Genomic DNA, 21205 nt, shown 5'->3' with positions numbered 1-21205 from the left:
CATGGCACCCATACATCCTATATTTTCTGCCAATACTAATTCCATATAATTGGTGAAATACATAATTACATTAATGTGACTTTGTAAGATTTTAAATGAAGAAATTGACATATTAAAAATACATAATTGAGCTGATACACACTGAGCTGCAATTAGTTCATACGTATAATGAATTCACATGTTTAATTCCAAGAATATGTTATTTAAGAATATAACATGTTTGATTTCCTTTAAAATTACATTAGGAAAATAAAACAGAAGGTAACTTTTTTTCCCCACCTAAGTATTTTCTTTAAAAAAGTTTTTAAGTAGTTTATGGAAAGGTTTGCTACAAGAATGATGGCTCGTTTGCACCACCCTTTAACATTTTTAACAAGATTCACGATAAAATCTTGCTGAATAATCGGTTCAGTGCAAGGGCATTATACAGAGCCATGCATTTTAGGTTTCCATTTATTGCTCATAATACACTAACTTCTATCAGGAGGGGAGTCTGAAGTATTGCTGAAAAGGCCCCACTATATATATCCGGCTTTGTACAAGGGCAGCAACAACAATGTTAATCAAATAGGTTGGCCCTTAAAAGAAGGGCAGTTAAGCGTTTGTGAGGACAACGCTTGCCGGTTTTCAAGGGGGTAGGGGGATTTAGCAGTCTCAAGACCAGTAGTTCTTTTCTAACTACATTCCCTACCCGCTTGGCCGCCATGATCTTATAAGCCCTGGTATCTCACCTAAATCATCCAGTTCTCCTCACGAAGAGCTGGAAAAGGGCGGGAAAATACACAGCAAGCCTGGCACCTGCGAGAGGCAAGAGGCTGGGCGTGGCCCGCGGCGGCGTGCGAGAGCCCTGGGCGGGGCCCCGGGCGGTGTGCTAAGTGAGTGGGCGTGGCCTGGTGCGGGCGCGAGGCTTGGGCAGAGGTCCCGACTGCGTACTGGGCGCAAAAATTGGGCTCTTGGTAGCCGGCAAGAGGCAAGAGCGCTTGCCTCTTCTTAGTAGCCGAGGAAATTTTTCTTCGTTTGAGAATGGGAACAAGAAGAATATGGCCTAATCCCATTCAGGTTACTGTGGAAACGGGGTAAGAATAAACCTAATAATGTTCCTATAGATAATAACACACTAGAAAAAATTTGGTCACAAAGCAGATGAAAGCTTCTACCAGTATTTTTTAATGAAAGAAAATAATGGGTGTTTGAAAGAATAGTATAAATCCGAAATAGAAAAGTTACAAAGTGATATGGATAGAGAACAGACATTAAATAAGAACTAACAATGGGCGCCTGGGCGGCTCACTCGGGTTGGCTATGGTTCATGAGTTCGAGCCCCGCGCAGTGCCCTGTGCTGACAGCTCAGAGCCTGGAACCTGCTTCGGATTCTGTGTCTCCCTCTTCTTTCTGACCCACTCCCAGTCACACTCTGCCTCTCTCTTTCTCTCTCTGAAAAATAAACATTAAAAACATTTCTAAATAAGAACTAACATATCAGGAAAAAAAATTATAACTTTTTTTCTGAAATAAAAAAAATGAGGAAAAAAGCACAAGTAAGGGCTGAAAGGAGAATAGTTTTTCTTTTAAAAAATACAAGGTTTTAAGAGAAAGTGATGGATATAGAAAACAAGCAAAAGAGATTTTACACACACACGCACATTTATTCCCCCAAAGAAAACCAGAGAGCAATGTATCAGAACAAATGTTTAAAACAAAACTTGGAACAAGTTTTCCTGAAATAAAATAAGACTTAATTCTACATACATACTGTGTATAGGAGAAAACTGACCCAGAACAGTCAAAACCAAAACATTTTCTAATAAAACGATTGGTCTTAAAAGTAAGGAAAAACCCTTTTGAACATCCAGACAAAAAAGTACAAGTCACTTATAAGGGAAAGAAAAATAGACTGTCATCAGACTTCTCTACAGTAGCATTTTATGCTACAAACAGTGAAATAGCATTTTCAAGATTTTCAAAAAGAAAATATGACCCAAGAACTTTCTCCTTACATTTTTCTCCTTACGTTGTGTTCAGGTATAAAGGCTGCTGACAAAAAATGAACGTGAGCTTTTCCTGAGGAATCCACTAGTGGTTCTCAAACTTTTTGGCCTCAGAACTCCTTTACATTTTGAAAATTATTGGAATGCCTGGGTGGCTCAGTCGGTTAAGCGTCCAGCTTGGGCTCAGGTCATGATCTTATGATTCATGAGTTTGAGCCCCCCATCGGGTTGTCTGCTGTCGGCACAGAGCCTGCTTCAAATCCTCTGTTCCCCTCTCTCTGCCCCTCTGCTGCTCACACGCTCTCTCCCTCTCCTTCAGAAATAAACATTAAAAAAATATTGAAGGCCCTCTTGCCAAAAAACTTTTATTTATGTGGATTGTGTCTATCAATATTTACAGTATTAGCATTTAAAACCAAGAAATTTAAAAAATATTTATTTATTAGTTCATTTGAAAACAATAAGTCAATTAAATATTAATATAACTTATGAAAAATTAATATATCTTCCAAAATAAAAACAATTTAGTGAGAAGAGTGGTGGTGTTTTAGTTTTATAATCTCTTACTATCCGACTTTACACAAAGCAGAACTGGCACAAGAACTTAGCTTCTACATTCACGCTGTTGCAGTATATGCTGTTTTGGTTGAAGTGTGTGAAGAAGATCTGAAACTCACCCAAATATGTAGTTGGAAAAGGCAGTAGCATTTTAATAGCCTATTCAGATAATTGTGAATATTTTTCTTTCCTATTCCACCAAAATGCAAGAAGTGGGAGCTTGTTAAAAGCTAGTTGCAATGTGGGGTCTAACACCATGCAATGAACATGTAACATCCTACATTTGGACCAAACTGGTCATTTGGAAAATACTGGTTCACTGAGTTATGCAGATTGACATACAATATTAAGTATTGACACATTTTATTATATAATACTTAAAAATAACTTAAATTTTTTTTAGCGTTTATTCATTTTTTTGAGAGAGACAGAACATGAGTGGGGGAGGAGCAGAGAGCAAGGGAGACACAGAGTCTGAAGCAGACTCCTGGCTCTGAGCTGTCAGCACAGAGCTCGATGTGGGGCTCAAACCCAAGAACCATGAGATCATGACCTAAGCCGAAGTCGAAAGCTTACCCGACTGAGCCACCCAAGTGCCCCCAAAATCACTTTGTAATATATCACTACTTATTTCGTCAGAAAAGTCTTTGAATACTGGGATGCTCTCAGGCTTACAGTTGCAGATACAAGTTTTCCAAAATTCTAGTATTTGTCTAAAAGCTTGAATTTTATCATTGTCAACAAATACTATCACCGTTTTCCTTGAAGTGAGAAGTTCATTTGGTTTATTTTTGAGAAAATTTCTACCAAATACCCAAGCTGGAATAACCATAGTTTGTTAGTTGTTCTTTCAAGTAAAAATGATGTTCCATAAAATAAGTTAGTTCAGCTCACAACTCAAACCATCACATAAATGTTTTTTCTAAATATAGTCTTAATTCTATTTAAATATTCTGGATCATAGAAAAAGGAGACTTTTAAAAATTTTAATGAAACAAACTTAAATTAACATTGATAGCAAAAAATGATAAAGATTGTATACATGAATAAAACAACAGAACAGTCTCACTTGAGACTATTGATGCAAAAATATTCTTTTTAAGTTTACTTATTTTGAGAGAGAGAGAGGAAGAGAGAGTGCACATGTACCACTGGGGAAGGGGCAGAAAGAGGGGGAGAGAGAATCCCAGTCGGGCTCCATGCTGTCAGCATGGAGCTCGACATGGGGTTCAATGCTGAACTCGATCCCATGAACAATGAGATCTGACCGGAGCCGAAATCAAGAGCTGGGCACCCCACAATTTAAATTAGATATTAGCAAATAGAATCCAACAACACATTGTAAAAAGTATACATTACAACCAAGTGATGTTCATTACAGGAATGAAATGATGGTTCAAAATTACAAAATCCATTAATGTTATTTATTATAGTGATATTTCTAAGAAGAAATACCATGATGATCTCCACAGTTGCTAGTAAAGCATTTGTCATAATTCACATCCATTTCTGATTTAAAATCTCATTGAAGTAGAGATCAGTGGATATTTCCTTAACATGATTAGAAAGTGTGTGTGTGTATATGCACATGTGCACAAAAGCTAGCATGTTTTGAAATGAGGAAACACTTAAGACATTCTTTCTTGCTAGTTAGGAATAAGACAAGAATGCCACTGTCACTTAAGATAAGATAAAAATATCTTTTTAGCTGATTATATGATGTATATCTGAAAGATCAAAAAGAATCAATAGGAAAATGTAAATAAAAAGAAAATTTAGTAAAGAATAATGTTATAAAATTAATAAAAATAAATACAGTAACCTTTCCATATTCAAATAATAATCAGAAGACATAATAGGAAAGAAGACTCTATTTAAAATAGAGTCTTTACCTGCAGCAAAGCAGGTAAAATGGTTAGGCAATAACTCAACAGAAATATGCAAATGTATATGAAGAAAACTTTAAAACATTACTGAAAGAGGCAAAAAACATAAATGGAAAAGTAAGTCTTGTTTTTATTTTTTATTTTTATTTCTTTATTTTTAATTATTATTTATTTATTTTGAGAGAGAGACAGAGAGCCCCAAGCAGAGGAGGGACACAGAGAGAGTCACAGAATCTGAAGCAGGCTCCAGGCTCTGAGCTTGTCAGCACAGAGCCGGACGCGGGGCCCGAACCCACCAATGCAGCCAAAATCAGACGCCCAACTGACTGAGTCACCCAGGCGCCCCAAGTAAGTCTTGTTTTTAGATAGGAAGAGTCAACATCCTAATGATGTCAGTTCTTTCTAAGTTAATTTATAAATGTAACATGATCACAGTAACGAACACCAGCAGGCTGTTTTCTGGAATTAAACAAATTGATCATAGAGTTCACATAAAAAAAATGACTAAAACAAACAAGAATATTCGGGAAAACCCTGACAATTTTCAGTGTCCTGTGTGGTGGATAGCTAGCTGCATCCAATATTAAAATGTATTATGAAGGCATTATAATTTAAAAAGTATGATATTGGTGCATGGATGAACATCCAGACCAATTCAGTAGACTAGAAAGTCCAGAAATAGAACCATGTACCTTTGGAAAAGGTATGCTAAATGTGGGGAGTTCAACTGGGAGGGGAGTTGAGTTTTTTAATAAATAGAATTGGGACAACTGGATAGCCATTTGGAAAAAAATAAAATTAGGTCTCTATTTTACATCATTAATCAGACTAAATATCAAATGGCTCAGAAATCTAAATATAGAAATGAAATGTACAAGTACAAGAGGAGGACATCAGATGAAAACTTATAACCATGAAGCGGGTAAACCTTCCTATGATTCAAAAATCTAGAAACAGGGCACCTGGGTGGCTCAGTCGGTTAAGCATCTGACTTTGGCTCAGGTCATGATCTCATAGTTTGTGAGTTTGAGCCCCGTGTTGGGCTGTCAGCACAGAGCCTGGAATCTGCTTCGAATTCTGTGTCTCCCTCTCTCTGCCTCTCTCCTGCTCACACTCTGTCTCTCTCTGTTTCTCAAAAATAAATAAACATTTTTTAAAAATTCAAAAATCTAGAAACAATAATAGAAAAGAATGATAATTCTGACTAAAAGAAGAGCTTTTGCATGGCCAAACTCACCATAAAGTCAAAAACTGAGTGACAAATTGGGAAATAATATCTTCTACTTAACTCACAAAGGACTAATAGCTTTAATATACAAAGATCTTTTTTAAAAAGAAAGCCAATGACTTAATAGAAATTTGAGCAAAGGTATTTTTTGTTAAAATTTATTTATTTATTTTGAGAGAGAGAGAACAAGGGAGGGGCAGAGAGAGGGAGAGATAGAATCCCAGGCAGACTTTGGCACCCTGAATTCTCATTAAATTCTAATTAAAGGTGATATTAAGTAGCTATTGCTCAGGAACCCCTGGGTGTCTCAGTTGGTTAAGTGTCTGACTCCTGATTTTGGCTCAGGTCGTGATCTCACGGTTCATGGGTTTGAACCCCTCATTGGGCTCTGTATTAGCAGCATGGACCCTGTTTGGGATTCTTTCTCTCTCCCTCTCTCCCTCTGCCCCTCCCCCACCTCAACATAAATAAACTTCAAAAAGAATGTTTAAAAAAATTAAAAAGTTAAAAAAGAATTTATTTTTTTAAAAAAATTTTTTAACGTTTATTTATTTTTGAGACAGAGAGAGACAGAGCATGAATGGGGGAGGGTCGGAGGGAGGGAGACAAAATTGAAACAGGCTCCAGGCTCTGAGCTGTCAGCACAGAGCCCGATGCGGGGCTGGAACTCACGGACCGCGAGATCATGACCTGAGCCGAAGTCGGCTGCTTAACTGACTGAGCCACCCAGGCGCCCCAAAAAGAATTTAATTAAAATTAAGTTAACAAATAATTCCGTATCGTCACCTCTATAATGTTCCCTCCCTACTTCTCTAAGTAACCTTTTTTGGTAATTTGTTTTATCTTCTAGTGTTTCTGAGATTAGAATTTCTGAATTTAACTCATTATATGATTTCATCTTTTGAAAATATAATTGGTTTACATATTCAAAAATATAATTTAAAAGCAATTCCTAAAAATTGGGGGGATATGGGGACTGAAACAAATGACTTTAACTGTACATCAGATTGGTAACTTTTTAAACAAGCTTATTGAGATAGAATTGGCATACAATCAACTGTCTATATTTAAAATGCACAGTTTGATAAGTTTTGTCACATATACATCCTTGAAACCATCACAACAATAAAGATAATGAAGTGATATCCATCATCCCCAAAAGGAGCTCCATGCTCCTTTGTAAACCATTCCTCTGAACCCTCCCCACACTTCACTCCTCAGGTAACCAGAGTACTTTCTATCACCACAGATCAGTTTTCGTTGTCTAGAGTTTTATCTACATAGAATCATATGTACTCTTTTTCGGTCTGGTTTCTTACATTCAGCTTACCTATTTTGAAACCCATCCATGTTGCTGCATGTATTGATAGTTCTTTTATTTTTGTTGCTGACTAGTATTTCACTTTACTTCATTTCACGTTTCATTTTATATAGAGCAGTATGTATATACCAGTTTGTTTATCCATTCATCTGTTGATGAACATTTGAGTTGTTTCCAGTTGAGAGCTATTATAGCAAATAAAGCTGCTATAAATGTTCATGCACAAATCTTTGGACCTAAGCTCTTTTTCTCTTGGGTAATTAGCTAGAAGCTGAATGGCTAGATCATATAGTAGGTGTGGTAAGTATATGTTTAATTTTTGAAGAAACTGCCAGACTTATCCACAGAGGATGTACTGTTTTACATTCCCACCAGCAATGTATGAGAGTTTCAAGTTCTCCACGTTATTGCCAGTGCTTAATATGTTCAGCCATTTCTTTCTTTCTTTCTTTCTTTCTTTCTTTCTTTCTTTCTTTCTTTCTTTCTTTTAAGAGGGAGAACAAGAGAGAGCACGGGGGAAAGAGGCAGAGGAGGAAGGGTGGGGAGAGAATCCCAAGCAGGCTCCACGCTCAGCACAGAGTCCAATATGAGGGTTGATCCCATGACCCTGGAATAATGACCTGAGCCGAAATTGAAATCGAAATTGAAAGTCAGATGCTCAAGCCCCAAGTCTTTTTAATTTTAAAGATTCCAGTAGGTATGTAATAGGTCCTTATTGTGATTTAATTTGTGTTTTCCTCATGACTAATGATGAGGAACATCTTTTCATGTGCTTATTGGCCATCTATGTATATATTTTTGGTGAAGTGTCTGATTCTTTTGCCCATTTTTAATTGGGTTATTTATTTTTTTATTACTGGTTTTGAGAATTCTTCATATATTCAGAAGAAACTCTTTTATCAAATATATGCCCAGTTTGTGACTTGTGTTTTCAGTCTCTGAATAGTGGTTTTTGAAGAGCAGAAGGTTTTACTTTTGATAAAGTCCAACTTACCAATTTGTTCTTTTATGGAGCACTTTTTGGTGTCATATCTAAGATATCTTTGCCTAACCCAAGGTCACAAAGATTTTCCCATGTTTTCTTCTAGAAACTCTAGAAATCTGGACTATATACTTTTGAATTTGTAATCAGGAATATGATTCACTTCAAGTTAATTTTTTTAATGTTTATTTATTTTTGAGAGAGAGCAAGCGAGCAGGGGAGGGGCAGAGACATAGACAGAGACAGAAAATCTAAGCATGCTCCGCACTATCAGCGCAAAGCCAGACATGAGGCTTGAAACCAAGAACCATGAGATCATGACCTGGGCCAAAATCATGTGCTCAACCGACAGAACCACCCAGGCACCCCTTGAGTTGATTTTTCTATATGGTATGAGCTATGGATTAAAATTCTTTCATGTGTATGAGTGTGTTGTTTTGGTTTTGTTTTCTGCATATAGACATCCAATTGTTCCAGCACCATTTGTTGAAAAGATTATCTTTTCAAAAAAAAAAGAAAAGAAAGGATTATCTGTCCTCGACAAAATTGTCAAAAAAATTAGTTGCCTAGGGCACCTGGGTAGCTCAGTCAGTTGAGCATCTGACTCTTGATTTCGGTGCAGGTCATGATCTCATGGTTAGTGAGTTCAAGCCCTGCATCAGGCCCTGTGCTGACAGTGCAGAGTCTGCTTGGTATTCTGTCTCCCTCTCTCTGCCCCTCCCCCAGTTGCTCTCTACATCGCTATCAAAATAAATGAAAATAAACTTGAAAAAATTAGTTGTCCATAGAAAACAATTCCATTTATGATAGGATCAAAAGGACTAAAATACTTATGGGATGCCTGGGTGGCTTATTTGGTTAAATGTCCGACTTCAGCTTAGGTCATGATCTCGCATTTTGTGAGTTCAAGTCCCGCATCAGGCTCTGTGCTGACAGCTCGGAGCCTGGAGCCTGCTTCTGATTCTGTGTCTCCCTCTCTTTCTGCCCCTCCCCAACTCACGCTGTCTCTCTTTCTCTCAAAAATAAACATTAAAAAAATATTTTAAAAAGAATAAAGTTGGACCCTTACCTTATGATATATACAAAAATTAACAAAAAATCGAACAAACATCTAAATGTAAAGGCAAATCTTCATGGCCTTGGATTTGGCGATGGTTTCTAAATACAACAAAAGCACAAGCAACAAAAAAAGAAATGGATAAGTGGGACTCTATTAAAATTAAAAATTAAAAACTTAAATTGAAAAATTAAAATTGAAAACTTTTGGGGGCGCCTGGGTGACTCAGTCAGTTAAATGGTCTGACTTCAGTCCCAGTCATGATCTCATGGCTCGCGGTTTGAGCCCCGCATGGGGCTCTGTGCTGACAGCTTGGAGCCTGGAGCCTGGAGCCTGCTTCAGATTCTGTGTCTCCCTCTCTCTCTGACCCTCCCCCGTTCATGCCCTGTTTCTCTCTGTCTCTCAATAATAAGTAAACATTAAAAAAAAGATTAAAAAAAAATTTAAACTTTTGTGTATCAAAGAACACTACCAAGAGAGCAAAAAGGCAATCCACAGAATGAGAGAAAATATTTGAAAATCATATAATCGATAAAGGTTTAATATCCAGAATGTATAAAGAACTTCTACAACTCAACAACAAAAAGGCAACTCTGTTCAAAACAGAGCAAATGGGGGCTCCTGGGTGGCTCAGTCGGTTAAGCGTTTGACTTCAGCTCAGGTCACGATCTTGCGGTCCGTGAGTTCGAGCCCCGCGTCGGGCTCTGGGCTGATGGCTCCGATTCTGTTTCCGATTCTGTGTCTCCCTCTCTTTCTGCCCCTCCCCCGTTCATGCTCTGCCTCTCTCTGTCCCAAAAATAAATAAATGTTAAAAAAAATTAAAAAAAAAATAAAAACAGAGCAAATGATTTGAATAGACATTAATAAAAAGAGAGATACAGACAGCCAATAAACACATAAAAAGATGCTCAATATCATTACTCATTAGGGAAATGAAAATCAAAACCACAATCAGATACCATTTCACTTCTATTAGGATGACTATTTTTTTTTTCAAGAGGAAAACAGTGTTGGGGAGGATATGGAGAAATCGAAACCCCAGTACATTATTGGTGAGAATGTACAAGATGCCTTTGCTGGAAAACAGTCTGGTGGTTTCTCAAAAAAGTAAACGTATAGGTACCCTACCATATGATGCAACAATTCCACTCCTAGGTATATGCCCCAAAGTATTGAAAACAGGGACTCAACCAGATACTTGTACATCAGTGTTCACAGTATTAATGCAGCATTATTCACAATAGCCAAAAGGTGGAAACAACACAAGTGTCCATCAACAGATGAATGGATAAACAATGTGCTATATCCATACAATGGAATATTATTCAGCCATAAAAAGGAATGAAGTTCTGATACATGCCACAACATGAAAGAAACTTGGGAACGTGCTAAGTGAAATAAGTCAGACATAAAAGGACAAATATTGTATGATTTCACTTATATGACATATCTAGAATAGTCAAATTTATAGAGAAAGTAGATTAGAGGTTGACATGGAGCGGGAGGAGAGAATGGGGAGTTACTGTTTAATGAGTAGAGTTTGTTTGAGATGGTAAAAAAATTTGGAACTAGAGGTGATCGTTGCACAATGTTGTGATGACACAACTTTAAAAAGAATACCACATAGATGCAGTGCTCTTCTCATCACATCAGGAAGTTAACGATATCCACAACAAACTGGTGATGTTAATCTTGTTGACTTAGTTAAGGTAGTGTTTACCAGACTTCTGCCTTCAAAGTTCAAATATTATCCCCTTTCTATATTCCATAAAGTCGGGGAGACGTGGTTAAGTACCACCTCCTGTAAGGAAGAATATCTACATACATTATTTGGAATTCTTCTATAAAGAAAATGTATTTCTCCTCCACCATTCAGTTATGTTTTCAGTCATTTATTTATATTAATATAGACATATCTATGTTTATTTTACACTTTTTGGATTATAGCAAATACTACACTATTTATTGTTCATATTATTCCATTTGGATATTGGGGAGCTCTTTCAGGTTGATTCCTTCAATCCTCTGAAACTCCTTTCCTTTCTGGTATCACAAGATGCTCCAGACTTTTGTATTTTCCTTGTACCAGCTCTAAAATCAGACATTTCTGGGGTGCCTGGGTGGCTCAGCTGGTTAAGCCTCCAATTCTTGATCTCTGCTCAGGTCATGCTCTTATGGTTTGTGGGTTTGAGCCCCGTATTGGGTTCTACGTTGGCAGTGTGGAGCTTGCTTGGGATTCTCTTTCTCTCACTTTCTCTCTGCCCCTCTCCCACTCACTCTCTCTCTCAAAAATAAACATAAATTTAAAAAAAATCTTTAAAATCAGACATTTCTCCAGGGTTCCTTGGTTTCTTTTATTGGAGAATGGCATTTTGAAACCAAAATCTGAGCACAAGGTGTGACCATTCCTGTAGGAATGCCAGTGCTTCTAGGCCCTCTCAGTGGACAGGCCTAGGGAATATATGTATGTATACTAATTGATGTATACACACATTTCTTTCATTGTTTCTGTCTTTTTTTTAATGTTTATTCATTTTTGAGAGAGAGAGAGAGCATGAGTCGGGGGGAGGGGCAAAGAGAGAGGGGGATAGAAGATCTGAAGCAAGCTCTGCGCTGATAGCAGCAAGCCCTATGCGGGGCTCTAACTAACTCAAGATCATGATGGCGAGCAGAAGTCAGAGGCTCAACGGACTGAGCCACCCAGGTGCTCCTGTTTCTGTCTTTTAATCTATGTATATGAAGTTAAACACAAGTTCATACTGATGTCTCCAATTCTAATCCATTACCACAGAATTCATTCTAGGCTTACTTTGTTCCCTTCTTGTTTACTTTCTTCCCTTCTTTTTTTTCTGACAGTGAGAACCCTGAGAAATAAATTTACCAGCTAGAGTGCAGTGTTTATATATAGTATGTGGGCCTTTTTTGATACTTGAAATTTGATTATGGACTGGTGTTAGTTGATACTAAAAAATTATTGTTAATTTTTTAGGTATGATAATGACCTTGTGGTTATATAAGAAAATTTCCATATTTTTAAGATTTGCTTCATAAGATATGTAGGGATGGAATGATATCTGGAATTTTCTTTAAAATATTTCAGCAAAGGAGAACAAAAGAAATAAAGGAGGAAAGTATGGATAAAGTAATTGACAAAATCTTGATAATTGTAGAATATGGGTAATGATCCTGGGATATGGGAGTTCACTGTACTCTTCTTTCTGCTTTTGAGTATGTTTGAAGTTCTTCATTTTACAAAATGTTTTATTACTGTAAATTATATTTATTTTTCGTAGGCAAATTATTTACTTAGTGAAAATTCGAAAGTTATCAGAAGATATACAATGAAAATTAGTCTTCCTTTTCCCCTTGTTCCCAGCCACCAAATTCTGACTTCCAAAGGTATTAGTAGTGTTGGTTCTTGTGTATCTTTTCACAGATGATTTCTATATTTGCAAAAATATGTATATATTCCATTTTCACACACACACAAATAGTAGCATACTTTATATCCTATTCTATACCTTTTTTAAACTTTTTATAATTTCAGACTTATGGAAAAGTTCATAGAATTTCTGTTTACTTTAGTTCTGATTCTCCAAATGTTAGCATTGACCACATTTGCTTTGTTATTCTCTCTATTTTTATTTTTTTCTGTTCCACTTGAGAATAATTTGCAGGCATTAATGCCTCATTACTCCTAAATATTTCAGTGTATATTTCCCATAAACAAGGGCATTATCTTCCATAAACACAGTACCATTATCAAAATCAAGAAATTAACATTGATATGGTACTATTATCTAATCTAGAAACCTTACTCAAATTTCACCAATTGTCCCATAGATGTCCTTTATAGAAAGAGAGAAAAATTGTTTTTCTATTCAGAATCATATGTTGCATTAAAAAAATTAGTTGTCCGTAAAAAAAAATTAAAACACAAGTTTATAAATTGGAAAGTGAAAACCTATTGCCCTTGATCCTATTCCCCAAAGACAAACATGTTTGACAACCTTTATATAAATCCTTCCAGAATTTCTTTCAATACATATACCAACACACACCACACATATATGTTATATACCTTTAAACAAAAATAAGAAATTATACATAATACCTACAATTTGTTTTTAGTTAATATTTCATTTTTTTATATATCATTCTTAAAATTTTTTTTAATGTTTATTCATTTTCTGAGAAAGAGAGAGAGTTAGGGAGGGGCAGAGAGAGAGGGAGACACAGAACCCTAAGCAAGTTCCAGGCTCTTAACTGTCAGCACAGAGCCCGACGCAGGGCTTGAACCCACAAACCATAAGATCACCACCTGAGCTGAAGTCAGACACTTAACCAACTTAGCCACCCAGGCACCCCTTTTGTATACATTTTATAAATATATCTTGAATCCAGCATCTTTCCATTTTTACCACTCTTGCTTTCTTTTAGTCTCCCTTTATTCCTTGTTTTGATTAATTACCTCCTAACTGCTCCCTGCCTCTGAATTTTCCCAACTCCATTCCATCCTATGGCTGCTGCCATATCCAATCACTCTTCTGCTTAAAATTGCCCAACATTTTCAAGATCATTTACAGAGCATGGCACTCAAGCTCTTCACGATCTACATTTCTTTTTGCATCCCTCAATGTTTGGTCACCCTGCATTTCAGTCACACTGAATTTAATTCAAACAGTTTGTGCAAACTGTTTCCTTTGCTTGGCATATCTTCCTCATTAACTTTTATTCATCCTTTCAGACTTAGCTCAAAAATCACTTTCTCCAGATTCCTACTCTGGCCTGCCCACAGAGTGGAACTCCCAGAGCATCCTGTGCATATCTCTATCATGGCCCTTGTCTCACTGTGCTATAATTGTTCACTTCTCTCTCTCTCCAACCAGACTGGGACTATATATATATTCACTTTGGGATTACCAGCCCTTCTACAGTATCTAATATAAGTAGTAGGTATTTATTAAATACTTGATAAATGATAGAATATGAAAAGAAATTATCAGGGAGGTGTTGTCTTGCTTCCAGACTCACTTTAGCATACTCAAACAGGATATACAACTCAATGGGAAAAGAGAAATTTAGGGGTAAAATGAGAACATTGGTGATTATATAAAGTTGCCACCATTTGCAGGAAAAGGCTCTGTCTGGCAACTGAATTATTCATTCAATAGATATTTCCTGAGCAAATGTTACAGGGCAAGCACTATTCTAGCCCCTGGGGATATAGCAAGGAAAAAAGATAAAGTCCTGGTTCTCATGGAGTTTGCATTCCACTGGAGTTCTAGTGGGGCAGTTGTATCTAAGCTCCTACTGTATCCCAAGCAGAAAGCTACATGGGGATAGGGGAAAGGTACAAAGACATAAGAGATATTATCTGTCCCTTTAAAAAGCCTGAGACCTAACAAGGGAATCCAAATGTATATATACTACAAAGCAGAATATTGATCATTTCCAAAACATTAATTTACCCAGTCAAAAAATAATTGAGTTTATATATTATGTACCAACTGGATATGGTAACAGATATGCTCTTGCTTTCAAGGCACAGTATAATAGGAGAAAAAGACATGTATTTTTTTAAATCTCACAAATAAATATATAACCATTAAATACATTAACTATAGTCATAAAAGACAAAACCCCAGGAAGTATGAAAGCATATAATTCAGGAAGGCTTCCTTGAGGAAGTATGGAGTGCTGTGGGAACACAGAGAAAGGAGAGGTCAGGTTAATTCAGACAGGTTTCCAGATGAATAGATATATGAATGAGCCTAAAACACTGTGAAAGTTTCATCCCACAGCAGGAGGGGGGTAATTCCAATCAAAGGGAAAGCATCAGTCAATATGGGAAAGCATCAATCAATATGGGAAAGTACAGGGTAGTCCAGTGTGATTAAAGGAAAGAGTGAAATGGGACATAAAGAGGGATGGTGAGACAAAGATGTTATGAGGAAAAGCTGGAGAGATGAATTGAAGCCACTAAAGACTTTAGACTATATTTTCTTTTTTTTTTTTTAATGTTTATTTTTTATTTTGGAGAGTGGGGAAGGGTCAGAGAGAGAGGGAGACAGAATCCAAAGCAGGCTCTAGGCTCCAGCTGTTAGTTCAGAGTCATATGCGGGGCTCGAACCCATGAACCCCGAGATGACGATCTGGGCCAAAGTCGGACGCTTAACCGACTGAGGCATCCAAGCGCCCCTAGACTTTATTTTCTAAGCTAGTGGTTCCCTCAAGCAATAAGCAGATCCATTAAATTAGAACTAGATCCATTGAATTGAATTTGGTGGGTGAAATGAAGATACGCCATTGCACGAAGTTGCCACCAGAGGGTACCATAAGAGAAGGTCTACCTGAGAAATTATTGAGCACTTCCACTATGCCAAGTATATATTTCCTCAAGTGATTGTGGTGCTCACTTAGCCAGCCGTAGGAACCCCTGATTTATACAGTAGAGAACCATCAGAGGCTTTGAGCAGGAGAGAAACATGATTAATCCCATATTTTGTAATTCTAAGGACAGAATGAAGGGATGGACGGTCACAGGAAGGGAGATTAGTTGGTAGCCTATAGCAGCGGGACTAGAAAAAGAGAAGTTCTGGAATAGGGCAGCAGCTATAGAATAAGAAGACAGTTGTGAGACAATTTTCAGAGGCAGAACCAACAGGACTTGGTTACCAATTGGATATGGGGCTATGAAGGGAAAGGGAGGGAAAAAGATGAAGGTCTCAGGCCTGAATTATTAAAACCATGATGCTATGATAGCAAGATGTTATGGCCATGGCTGTAAGTGGGAACACAAGAGAGAACAACTTTGTCTGGGGGAACTTAGAGGAGTGTGGTTTTGAAATCAATGACTGGTATGACCTGTTGGGGCTAAAATTAGGGCTCATAGCTGGGTCCTCTATTCTCAGTCTAAGCACCTTTTTTGAGTATATGAATTGTAACTTTTTGGAAGCTTTCTTCTGCTCCTTGCATCATCTATGTTTTTTATTGTCTGTGGCTTTCATGATAGAGCTTTCCTCAAATGCTCAAGGATCCTTTGTTGGGGAGTCCATGTAACTTGGTTCTTGGGAGTCCAGAAAGCTATGGACTTCAGGAGGAAAGAGAAACACCTAAAGTCTGTATCTAAGGCCCTTGTATTATGGAGTGTTCTGCAAGGAAACAGAACCAGTAGGGGACGATGGATGGATGGATGGATGGATGGATGGATGGATGGAGATAGAGGCATACCTAGTTGTATTGCACTTTGCTTTATTGTACTTCATAGGTACTGCATTTTTTACAAATTGAAGGTTTGTGGCAATGCTAGCATCATTTTTTCCAACAGCATTTGTTCACTTGGTGTCTCTGTGTCACATTTTGGTAATCCACACAATACTCCAAATTTTTCATTATGATTATATTTGTTATGTGATCTGTGATCATTGATCTTTGATATTACTATTATAATTGTTTTGGGGGCATCATGAACAGCCCTCAAATAAAATAGCAAACTTAATTGTTAAATGTTGTGTGTGTTCTGACTACTTTACTGACTAGCCATTCCTTTATCTCTTTAACCTCTCCCTGGACCTTTCTATTGCTTGAGACACAATAATATTGAAATAAGGCCAATTATTAACCTTACAATGATCTGTAAATGTTCAAGTGGAAGCAAGAGTTGCACATCGCTCACTTTAAATCAAAAGCTAGAAATGATGAAGTTTAGTGAGGAACACATGTCAAAAGCCAAGATAGGCTGAAAGCTAGGTGTCTTATGCCAGACACTTAGTCAAGTTGTGAATTCAAAGAAGAGTTCTTGAAATTAAAAGTGCTACTCCAGTGGACACAAATGATAAGAAAGCAAAATAGCCTTATTGTTTATATGGAAAAAGTTTTAGTGATCTGGATTGGTCAAACCAGTCACAACATTCCCTCAAGCCAGAGTCTAATCCAGAGCAAACCCCTAAGTCTCCTCAGTTCTTTGAAGACAGAGAGAGAGCTGAGGAAGCTGCAGAAGAAAAGTTCACAGCTAAAAGAGGTTGGTTAATGAGGTTTAAAGAAAGAAGCTCTCTCGATAACGTAGAAGTACAAGGTGAAGCAGCAGGTGCTGATGTGGAAGCTGCAGCAAGTTATCCAGAAGATCTAGCTAATTAAAGAAGTGCCTTTAACTTAAATTTAAAATTTAAAACTGGCTATACTAAAGAACAGATTTTCAATGTAGGTAAAACAGCCTTATATTGGAAGAAGATGCCATCTAGGACTTTCTCTTTTTTTTTTCTTAATGTTTACTTATTTCTGAGAGAGAAACAGACAGAGAGCAAGCGGGGGAGGGGCAGAGAGAGACACACACAGAATCGGAAGCAAGTTCCAAATCCTGAGCTGTTAGCACAGAGCCTGATGTGGGGCTCCAACTAATGAACTGCGAGATCATGATCTGAGCTGAAGTCAGATGCTTAACCAACTGAGCCACCCAGGCGGCCCACCATGTAGGACTTTCATGGCTAGAGAGCATCATATGCTATAGAAAAATCTTTTGTAAAAAGATGAATCAATCAACGTAACAAACTTCATTGTTGTCTTATTTTAAGAAATTGACACAGCCACCTTCAGCCTTCAGCAACCACCACAGTGATCAGTCAACAACCGTCAACATCAAGGCAAGACCCTCCCTCAACAAAAAGATTATAACTTGATGAAAGCTCAGATGATGGTTAGCATATTTTAGCAATAAAGCATTTTATAACTAAGACATATACATTGCTTTTTAAATACATAATGCTGTCACATGTAATAGATTGCAATATAGTGTAAATGTTAGCTTTTAGATGCACTGGGAAATCAAAAAATTCATTTGACTCGCAATATTTGCTTTACTGGAACCAAACCCACGATATCTCCAAGGTATGCCTGTATGGATATAGGTAGTGGTAGACGTCTAGATAGAGACAGAGATAGAAATAGGACAGAAACAGAGACAGAGATGGAGGTTTATTGTGATAAATTGGCTCATGCAATTATGAAGGCTGAGACAATCTGCTGTCTGCAAACTGGAGACCAGGCAAGCTGGTAGTATAATTCAGTTAGTCCAAGGGCCTGAGAATCATGGGAGGCAATGGTTAAAATCCCAATCTGAAGGCTAGAGATGAGATGATGAGACAACCCAACTCCAGCAGGCAGATTTAAAACAGGCAAAAAAGGGCAAATTCCTCTGTTTTCTGCCTTTTGTCCTATTCAAGCCCTTAACAGATTGGCTGATGCCTAGTCACATTGGGGAGAGCAGTTTACAGAGTTTGCTGATTCAGATGCTAATCTCATCCAGAAACACTCAAAAACACACCCAGAAGTAATCTTTAATCTGGGCACCCTGTGGACAGTCAAATTGACACATAACATTAGTCATCACAATGCTTGAGGTCTTTGAAGGCAGAAGGTCTTTGCTCACCATTATATTCCCAGTATCTAGCACAGTAAACAGTTGATCGGATTGGCTGAATATGTTAATGAAATTGAGTACACCCAGTTACATATAATCCAGTTTCTACTAGAATTTTTTTCTCTATTAGCCTAATGAATTGTGTAGTATTGGAAATTTCCTAAAAGACCACATTTTCTTCTTGGGATTTTATATTCTGCATCAGTGATTTCCACACCATAGCCTGGCAAAAGTTGCAAGTGATTGGATCCATAAATTTTCACCTACCTAGACTTTTGTATTTTCTTTCCAACTTTGCTACGCATTTCTAGTATAGGAGATCACAGCTAATAATCATGATTTGGTGAGAAAGAAGAAAGAAGAAATGAAGCTATATTTTTTAAAAGTGGTCTTGAGGAGAAAAAGTAAAGGCATAGCTATCACCAAATTAGCCACTATAGTTCTGGCATTCCCACAATTAGGACATTCTTGAACTCAGTGCCTGGAATTGGGTAGTCTTTGTAAAATCCTCCTTTGGAACTTAGAATTTAGATTTTCAACAATTGGCATTGTGATTAAAATTTATTTTGAAAATATACCTTTATAACAATTGGCAGTAAATGATTAAAATTTATTTTGGAAATATACCTTTACTCTTCTAACTGATTCAATATGCAATGACTGTTGAATGAATATATATTTATGAATTTGTGAAAAAGCAAAATTTAACTGAATATTAAGATCAAATTGGCTTTATTCAGCAATTCATGAATCAAGCAGCATGCCATCTAGAAAGGGGAAAAGGAGCTCCATGGAGCTGTACATAATGAAAGTCTTTTATAGGTGGATGGAGGCAGAAAAAAGAATTTTCTAACCAACAGTGGATTATTTCAGGCAAGGTCACCTTCCTTTGAGGGAAGGGCAGGGGGTCTATCAAGAAGATTACCTCACTAGTGCTGATTAAGTAATACCAGATTGACTGGTTAAAGGTCACATTTCTGGGAGAGGCTGAAACTGCAATTAGATTAGATATAAATCCTTGGTTTGCTGACCTGGGACTTAGCACAAGTGACTCCATTTTGAACCTGTTGTCTCTTTTTTTTCTTTACAAATTCCTCCTATATGCCAAGCACTGCTCTAGGCATTAGGGATATAATGGTGAAGAAACAAGCCAAGTTTTATGTTTGTTTGTATGAAAAAATGTAAACATATACAAATGTAAACATATACAAAGTGACTTCTAACTACACACCATCCATCTTAAATAATATCAACTCATAGTTGACCTTCTTTCATTACTAACCTATCTCTCTATCCCTCCCCCTATATTATTTTGAAGCAAATCGAAGATGTCATATTGTTTCATCCATAAATATATTGGCATATATCTCTAAAAGAGAAGTATTCTTTAACCATAACCATAACCCACCTAAAAACAACAAATTCAGGGCACCTGGGTGGCTCAGTCGGTTCAGCATACAACTTCAGCTCAGGTCACGGTCTCGTGGTTCATGAGTTCTGAGTTTGAGCCCTGTGTTGGGCTCTGTGCTGACATCTCGGAGCCTGGAGTCTGCTCTGGATTCTGTGTCTCCCTCTCTCTCTGCTCCTTCCCCGCTCACACTCTATCTCTCTCTCAAAAGTAAATAAACATTAAAAAAAAACAACAACAAATTCAATAATCTGGAGCTTACATTGCTTCTTGGCCTTTTGGCTAAGATCAAGTGTAGTATCTGTTCTTATCAGTTTAATAATCTGGAGCTTACATTCTAATAGGAGACACAAACAAGGAACAAACAAGCAAAAAACCAAATGATATTAAGCAGTGATGATAAAAATAAGGTCCATTTGGTGGTCAGAGCAACCCTCTGTTAAGGAGGCAACATTTACTGAGGAACATGTGTAACATGAGGGAGCAAGGCATGTGACTGTCTGGAGGAAGTGTTCCTGAGAGGCTCCAGCTAGTGCAAAGGCCTGAGGCAGAGCTCAGTGTTCAAAGAATAGTAAGAAGGCCTATGAGTCTGGTAGGGCTAAGTGGAAAGAAGAAAAGAAGGATATAAATTTGGAGTGGCCACTGGGGCCATGATAAAGATGACTTCAGATCTGATTCTTATTATGTATGATGGACAGCCACTGGAAGGTTTTGAGCAGGGGAGTGACATGACCTGATTTATGATTATAAAGGATCATTCTGGCTGCTGTGTCGAGAACAGTGTAGAGGAGGACATTTGTCACAGAACAAATATAGAAATGGGGAGACCGATTAGAAAGCTACTGCAGGGGCGCCTGGGTGGCACAGTCAGTTAAGTATCCAACTTTGGCTCTGGTCATGATCTTATGGTTCATGGGTTTGAGCCCCGTGTAGGGCTCTGTGTTGACATCTCAGAGCCTAGAACCTGCTTTGGATCCTGTGTCTCCCTCTCTCTCTGCCCCTCCCCCACTTGCACTCTGTCTCTGTCTACAATAAATATTTTTTTAAAAAATTAAAAAAAAAAAAAGAAAGCTTTGCAGTAGTCCAGGGGATTGCCGATGGTAAAGTGGTGATGAACTTGGGCAGTAGCAGTGGAGATGATATAATAAGAAGTTATTTATTTCTAGATAAGAGTAAATCTACAGCTAACAGGATTGGCTGACAAGACAAAAAATGTAGGGCATGTGAGAGAAACCCAAGTCAAAGTTGACTTCAGGATATTTGGCCTGACCAACTAGTGCCATTTCCTAAAGTGGGGAATACTGGAAGAAGAACAGGTTTGGAGGGACTTGCAGGCACTAGATATATTAAGTTTGAGGT

The 21205-nt window shown here is 37.5% G+C and overlaps 1 protein-coding gene and 1 pseudogene across 5 annotated transcripts in view; one reads left to right on the top strand and one right to left on the bottom strand.

Annotated features, from left to right (window-relative positions):
• The window catches only part of RNF212B (ring finger protein 212B), a 62664-nt gene that overhangs the window by 35295 nt on the left and 6164 nt on the right, over positions 1-21205 (bottom strand). For 2 of the 5 annotated variants that reach the window (XM_053889270.1, XM_053889274.1), the window contains exon 2: positions 1270-1434. The exons of 1 other annotated variant lie outside the window; for it this stretch is intronic. The gene's annotated coding sequence lies outside the window, so the exon portion shown is untranslated. Of the gene's footprint in view, positions 1-731; positions 1040-1269; positions 1435-19846; positions 20840-21205 lie in introns of those variants that run through there. 2 more of the 5 variants (XM_053889272.1, XM_053889271.1) reach the window with 2 other exon arrangements.
• On the top strand, positions 20109-20228 carry LOC128773298 (U2 spliceosomal RNA; annotated as a pseudogene).

This window comes from Panthera pardus, unplaced genomic scaffold (assembly GCF_024362965.1).
Source record: "Panthera pardus isolate Hobbes unplaced genomic scaffold, ASM2436296v1 HiC_scaffold_24, whole genome shotgun sequence".
In the NCBI taxonomy this organism is placed as follows: Eukaryota; Metazoa; Chordata; class Mammalia; order Carnivora; family Felidae; genus Panthera; species Panthera pardus.
This window is presented reverse-complemented; position numbering and strand designations above follow the sequence as displayed.